This window comes from Glossina fuscipes, unplaced genomic scaffold, assembly GCF_014805625.2.
Source record: "Glossina fuscipes isolate IAEA_lab_2018 unplaced genomic scaffold, Yale_Gfus_2 0, whole genome shotgun sequence".
NCBI lineage: Eukaryota > Metazoa > Arthropoda > Insecta > Diptera > Glossinidae > Glossina > Glossina fuscipes.
In genome coordinates, this window is record NW_023998414.1 from 17792575 (window position 1) to 17799796 (window position 7222).

The window sequence follows — 7222 nt, forward strand, 5'->3', positions numbered from 1 at the left end:
CGGTCAAGCAAAATATTTTATCGGTATAAGTAAGAGACTTCTCGAAAATTGAAAACAACGAAAGGTAATCGGGCAATCGGTTCTATAGTTTTGGTTTAGCAACTACATGTTTTCGTTTAATTCTCGTAAGCATTTCAAATTTACATAAAAGTTAAATTTTTCTCACACACGTACTCTACACAGACAAGAAAATTTTCTGTAAAAATGCTACTAGATTTCTTTACAATATATTTACCTCAGGTATACGTGTGATTCATGATCCAAAAGCGAATTTAAGTTTCTTATCAATTTTTCTTATTTTTATCTCGCTTCCACATACTCTACACGTATGTAATTATAGTTAAGTTGCAGTAGTTTTTTTAAAACTCTGCAAGAAGTTGAAGTTAACTACATAATATACGGAGATTACGGGTAAATGACATTTAAACTTCCTCCCAAGATTAATATATTACTTAGTTCTTTTTCTTTTCTTTTCTTTTCTTTTCTTTTCGTTTCTTTTCTTCTTTTTTTTTTTTTTTTTTTTTTTGTTTTTGTTTTTTTTCCTTTTCCTTTTCCTTGTTTATTATGTTCTCTCCCAACAAATGAAAAAAGTTTCTTAATATATTTTAACTTGTTTGCGGTTAATTGTGCTGTTGTATTGCGCAAAGCTACGCAATAAACTAACGATAATATTTACATTGTGAATGAGAAGTCATATAGGAGCTGCACATAAACACATACACATAAATCAACCTCAAATTTGCTTAATGGTCAAACGTTAAGAGTGAATTAACAACAACTAAATGTGAATAATGGATTCGCATAACCGCACAAATAAATTCTATTCCTTTTTGTTTTTTGTTCGTTTTTCATTTTTTCATTTTTTCATTTTTTTTTACATTTATTGTACAATTTTTTTTATTTAATGTTTGTTTGTTGGTTTGTTTGTTTATTTGTTTGTTTTTTTTTTTTTTTTATTTATTTTTTTCTTTTTTCTCTTTTTTCTTGTTGTCTTTTAAGTTTTCAACGTGTTCATAAAAGCATCAAATAGGTCAGTTAGGGTGACGTTATAATTGCAATTGTGATATATACCTTACAAAAGGTATTAGCATGCGTTGTCATTAAAACGATTGCATTATTCCCGCTGGCAGAGATGCTGCTCAAATGAAAGCTAACGAGTAACAACTGCTCTTTCTGGATAACGTTAGGAGCGCCTAGTTAGCCAAGAGGATGCTTACGCTGTTAAATGTTAACAAAGCGTCCGTACTATGTTCAAAAAAGGATTCTCTTCTCAATTTTCCTCGCAGTGAGAGTGTACTGAGCTGCTCTTTTCTGCAAAAACGAAGAAAACACATTGAAGAGCATTTTAACATTAACTGTAAGCACAATGTGAAAGAACATACAATGCCAAAAAAAAAGCATTCTCTTTACTCAATAATAGCTGTGAGCAGGAGCGTAGCTTTATATATAGAAGATAAAGTTCATGGTGAACGTTTTAATGGTTTAGCTTGAAATCTGGAAGAGAGTTATATATAGATATATATATATATATATGTAATCATCTGCATCAAAATCATTTATATTCATAATTATCGTCTCTTAAATAAAACGTCTCCTTCTCAAGTATAAATCAAAGTAAGGCATGCTGTCCTATTGCTGGATAACTGACAAATCCTACTATAAAAATGTGATATCCTTTTTCATACTATCTAGTATTTCACTTTCAATTTTCATACAGTGTCTCAATTATAGGTGAAAAGCTTTTAAAAATAGGACTACGTAAAATTCCTAAACTTTATTAATACATGTTTTTTTTCCTCTTGATAATCTTAAGTGAACTAACTCTTTGGCGAACTTAAATGAATTTCGATCTTAAGGCAAAGAAAGATTTACTGTCGAATCTTATTCTTTAAACAAAAAAGTTACTAGGACTTGTCGCTGCTTTCCCATTTCCTTGTGACCGTGAAAGCACAGCAAAGCTTTAAAATCGGTATAGGAAAGTTTAAGTTAAAAACAGAGGAAATCATCCATTTTTTTAATAATGTTGATAGCCATTCATGAATAATTTGTCAGACGGAAAAATTAATTTGAGACCAAGTTGGTTCATCTGGATGCGACAGTGCGACAGCAGTGACAGGCAGGCATGAGCTAAAGTGTAGTACGACAAAGTACAGATGTCATTAAAGGATACTTGATATAAACCTTCATAATTGAGATATGCACCATCACTCGATACGATCTCTTTTGGTATCTTAACGAATAACTTACGGATCCGAAAGAGGTGGAAGCTTTGGTGTTTTGAAACAAAGTAATCATCGTTACACATATTAACATCGGCCGGTCTTTGCTTGAAATTTTCCGCCTGCTGCCGAATCAGTCGTGAAAACTGGTACTATAAGAAATGCCCATTTCTTGAAAGCAATGCGTAACTGATAAATCGCGGGTCATCATCATCATCATCATCATCATCATCGTTTTTATGTTCAGCCTTAATCGTCAACAAATTGATTGCAACGTTCTGTTAAATTCGCAATTTGACCGTTATGAGAGATGACAACACCGCAATTGGAGTTGTTTTTATTATTCACTTATGGAAATCATTCTCTATTGAGTTGATTGAAGTTTTATAAAAAAAATTTGCCTAATTTGCAAACATTGCTTAATTGCATATGATTAAATGGTAAAAAGGGTGAGGCAAGCAGACATAGTGTTCTTATGAAAAACCGGGAACTTGAGATTTTTATGCGTTATAAACAATCCATAACAATCCGATAATAGACTCATATATTGTTCTCTCTTCTATGAAAGCTTATTGTATTATTTGTAACATGCTTAAGATACCACATTCCATGCTTACATAGTACATATACTTTATAATAAGTGTCGATTCACCTGTGATTTCTTATTGAAGTAATCCACATCAACAAAATGGGGAGAGAATTTTTACCATATTTTTCTATTGATTTATTCAGTCGAATTGAACAATATTACATTAAGATGAAAGGCTTAAGCTGTAATATTATAATGACAGAAAAAAACATCGGCTAGAAGTAATAGAATAAAATGCAAAATAATCAGCTCAAGTGAAGAACTTTCAGCAAACAACTTTTACAATTTTATATATTCGTTGTTTGTCTGTTTGTTGTAAGCATTTTTAGGCTTAAACTACAAGCGAGCTTAAGTTTAAGAATTGATCGCAGCATCGATCAGAAACAAAAGCAGAAACCAATGCAAAAAGTTTACAATATTTTTAAATTTAAAGTAACAACGAGCGAACGTAAGGCCAGATAACTATATCGACAACTATACGAAGGTATGATTTAACGCAGTGAACAGATTCAGCTCGCGAACATCGTCTTGGCGGTAGCGAATCTTATCGCGAAACAATTTGAAGGAAAATGTAAAAAGCTTGATGTGCTTTCATCAATTCATCAATGCGAATAAATTGCGAGAATTATGTAGGAGTATGATAAGGGCTTGACTTTTCCTAAAAACCCTTAATGGACGGCGAAAGCGTGCGAGTTAGTGTCTAATAGATTTTGAATTTACATTAAACTTAAGTCACATTTTGCATCTTTTTTTTTGTTGTTTTTTTTTTTCTTCGGAAAATGTTACTTTTAATTTCCTGGTTGCGTGCGTATTAAGTTAACATGCATAGAGAAGAATGAGATGAGTACTAATCTATTAAATCTTACGCATGCTCCCATTTTTGTTCTTCTTCCTTCCTGTTATTTTCCCTTTTGTCGATTTCTCCCTTAGGTTTATTGTCGTATCTAAGTGTGAACAAGCGAACGTGAATATGCATTGTTTACTGTAAGTGGCACTTTTAAACGGAACGGAATAAGCCATATTATTGTTGATTATTAAGCCTCTAGCGAATAATATAGTAGAAGGCTCGTTTCTGCACTGCCACTGAATACGTTCACAATACTCATGCGATAATGTCTGGCATTAACTGGGTACACACAACTACAAATCAATGATTGTACGACGAGATTGTGCACCATTTTAGTGTATTTTTATTTTTATTATTTTTTTTTTTTTATCTCTCCATCACAGAAGGTAAATTAAAAGGTAAAATTATTTTTAATTTTTTGCAAAAAAAAAAAAAAAAAAAAAAAACCAGAAGCATTAAATACCTTTACAAATTTCATATACTCTTGATTAGAATGAAACTTTGAATTTATTTAATACACTTTGCCTGTCTTTCTGTCTGTTCTGTTTGAAAGAAAAATGACCGCTTCTCTCCATTCACTGCAGGTCGATTGTTTGGAAACCATTTTTTTTTTTTTTTTTTTTTTTTTGCCCAATAATTTTTCCATTATTAAATGCATAACTATTTGTTTGCACTTTGTGTTGGTTTGGCGTTGTTTTCAAGGTGGGTTCATGTGTTGAGCTGTGACTTGAATATATTATGCCAAAATGGTAGCTTATAGCTATTGACGTATACCTAGATCTATAAAGCAATAACGATTGTGTTTACGTCTACATCGCAAATTTCCATATATTTATAGTACTCTCCCGCATTTACATTCCACACCGCTTTTAGTCACGATAAGAGTAAGTCATGTAAGCCACACTGTACCGTGTAGTGTCTGCGTCCGTGCGCTTTTACATTCAACCTACAAAACTCAACTTTTCAGATAATTTAATAAATTATGGCGCTTGGACTTGCTTTGGCTCAAGGATAAACTCTATTCTACATTTTTATACCCAATATGCAAATAATGGAACTATTTGATATAGCTTGGTGCGTTGAAGTACTCTGACGAAAAGATGAGTTCTGTTGAAAATATATTAGATTGGATCATTTTTACGAACATTTCCCAAATAAAGCGATTAACTTACTGTACTAAACAAGTCTATGTATAAGACCAGTCTCTATATAAGCGCTCTCAGGGAACGTAAGCCCTTTTTTTTTTTTTTGTTAGTAGAAAGCATATGTAGTTTTTGGCATTCTACCACCCAAACGAATTGTATTATATACAGTGACGTCAAGCCTCGCATGCTTGTTCTCAATTTCGAAAGCAATTATATAAGAAGAGAAAAACATTAAAATCTGCCGGACTAGAGTGAGAGTTAGGTAAAGAGGAAATTGGAATTTTATTCTTCTTCTGATGAGATATTTGAATTGAACCTTTCCAAATGGTTTGGATCGTACCACTTTTTCGACCACTTCACATTCACAACCCCCGATTTTAAGAAGTCGTTACGTAAATACTTGTAGAGTAGGTAGACCGTGGTTTTTATTTTTTTTTTTATGCTAGATGAAGAAAGTTTTATTGGTCTAAGAAAAAATTTTAAATCATCACAATCGCACATTATGAAATTGTTATCCTCGTAAAAATGTTAAGGAATCGACAAAACTTTTAAATTCGATTAGATCAGATAGTTAAGATCGTTTTAGATATTTTATCTTAACCAAGAGCATTAACATTTTATAATGTTCTTAACATGTAAGTAAGTTTATATGTTCCCGATGTAGTAAAGATACTCGTAGCGTCAGATAGATGTGCGCAAAAAGGGAATGTTATAACATTTTTGTTATAACATATCGCACACTCATTTAAAGCGTTAAAATATGGATAACGATAATAGCTTGCTCTGTTTATCCTAGAGAACTACAATCATTGTTATGATTATTATTAATAAACCAAAGATTAAGTTCTCTCTGCTCGTTTTACTCATTATTTCATGTGCCGGACAATTTGGTATTCATTTTGGTAACAGCAGCTATTAAGAGCAACTATTCGTAATTGCTAATAGGTATTAGCATATAGGTTATATGTAATGAACTAAAACGAAAAATTATGATTATGAACGCTATAATTAAGGCATTTTCACATCCGATATTATAATTCGGCTGATAGAAAAAATAACAATAATTATAGGAAGTAGTCCAACTGTCCATCCGTTCGTCTGATGTCCGTCCATGCATTACAGTGTTCAACTTGCAAGTCACAATATTCGAGAAAGTTGTATGACATTTCACGCGGTGGCGTTGTTTTGATTCAAGGACAACGCTATTGCTATTGCACTTTTTCGAGCGCTCCCTATGTAACGCTTTATTTTGACAAGTTGTTATAAGAGAAAATATTGCGATTTCGAGAATTTTTTTACTGCGAAATGTCACCTTTCCAACGAGCATAAATATGAAATTGTTTGATCGATACTTTACGAGAAATCTATCAGTGCAGCCATCTACCGAAAAAATAATGGATTTATTTTTCCCCAAACCAATATATAATTTTTGGTGCATTATCAATTAAGCGTAATGTTGTACGATATTTATTTGGTTGACCTTGACTAACTTTTTTTTGTTAAAGCATTGCGGTGAATGTATCTGAGAAACTTCGAAATACATCTATCTGACTTACTTCCATATATGAAGTGACATTTTGATAAAAATAAATTAATTAATTAACAAGGTATTAATAATATAAAATAAATTAATAATTTTTGTTAAGCGTTGGTCGTTAAGAATATGGACTTAATAAATACAAATTGATTGCTATGCCAGCCAGTAGGAATCTTTGAGACATTATGATTGCCTGCGAATGATGAGTTTTCAGCTTTCATATATTGTGTGGAGATATTTACGTTTTATATGAGATAGAATGTGGCGATGATGTGCTGGGAGTAGAGAAGTTGCATTTTCTAGAAGATAAAAATAAATTGGAAATGTCACGAAAGCACACCGCAGCCATGATGGTACAAGTGCAAGCAGGTTTGAGTCAACGTTGCGTTGTGTTTTTCAATACAAAAAAAAACCCTATATTCTTGGTCAGCTGAATTCAGCACGCAGTTATTCAACCCATTTTTCTTTCATTCATTTCTTTGTCATGCATTCATTTATATATTTATAGATTCACGGCATTGCAAAATGATTACCTATCTCTTTCGCTACATATTGGTAGTCTGAACGCCGAACAATGAAACAATAAGGCTACCGATACCGAAACGCATAAAATTGTTGTAATAAAACCGAAGGATCACGATGCAGACTCCCAGCAGAGTGAAATTTTTTTAACTAGCAACAAAGGATGTTCAAGTTACACTAAACTTGTCGTTCCGTTTGCAACAAGCTTTAGTACGCATCGGAAACTTCATAAATTATTTAATACCGGGATCAGAAAACAAGGTACATTTTCACATTTAAACTCCGTGAAATATGCATATGAAGTCATTGAATTATTTTTTGGTTTTTCTTCACAGATTGGTAGTATTGTCTTTGGCATCCAGG

General features: G+C 32.3%; 1 protein-coding gene across 2 annotated transcripts in view; it reads right to left on the minus strand.

The window, feature by feature from the left end:
- Nucleotides 1-507, minus strand: part of LOC119644699 (hemicentin-1) — a 162622-nt gene extending 162115 nt beyond the window's left edge. For both annotated transcript variants that reach the window (XM_038044425.1, XM_038044404.1), the window contains exon 1: nucleotides 236-507. The gene's annotated coding sequence lies outside the window, so the exon portion shown is untranslated. The remainder of the gene's footprint in view (nucleotides 1-235) is intronic.
- Nucleotides 508-7222: the final 6715 nt, after the last annotated feature.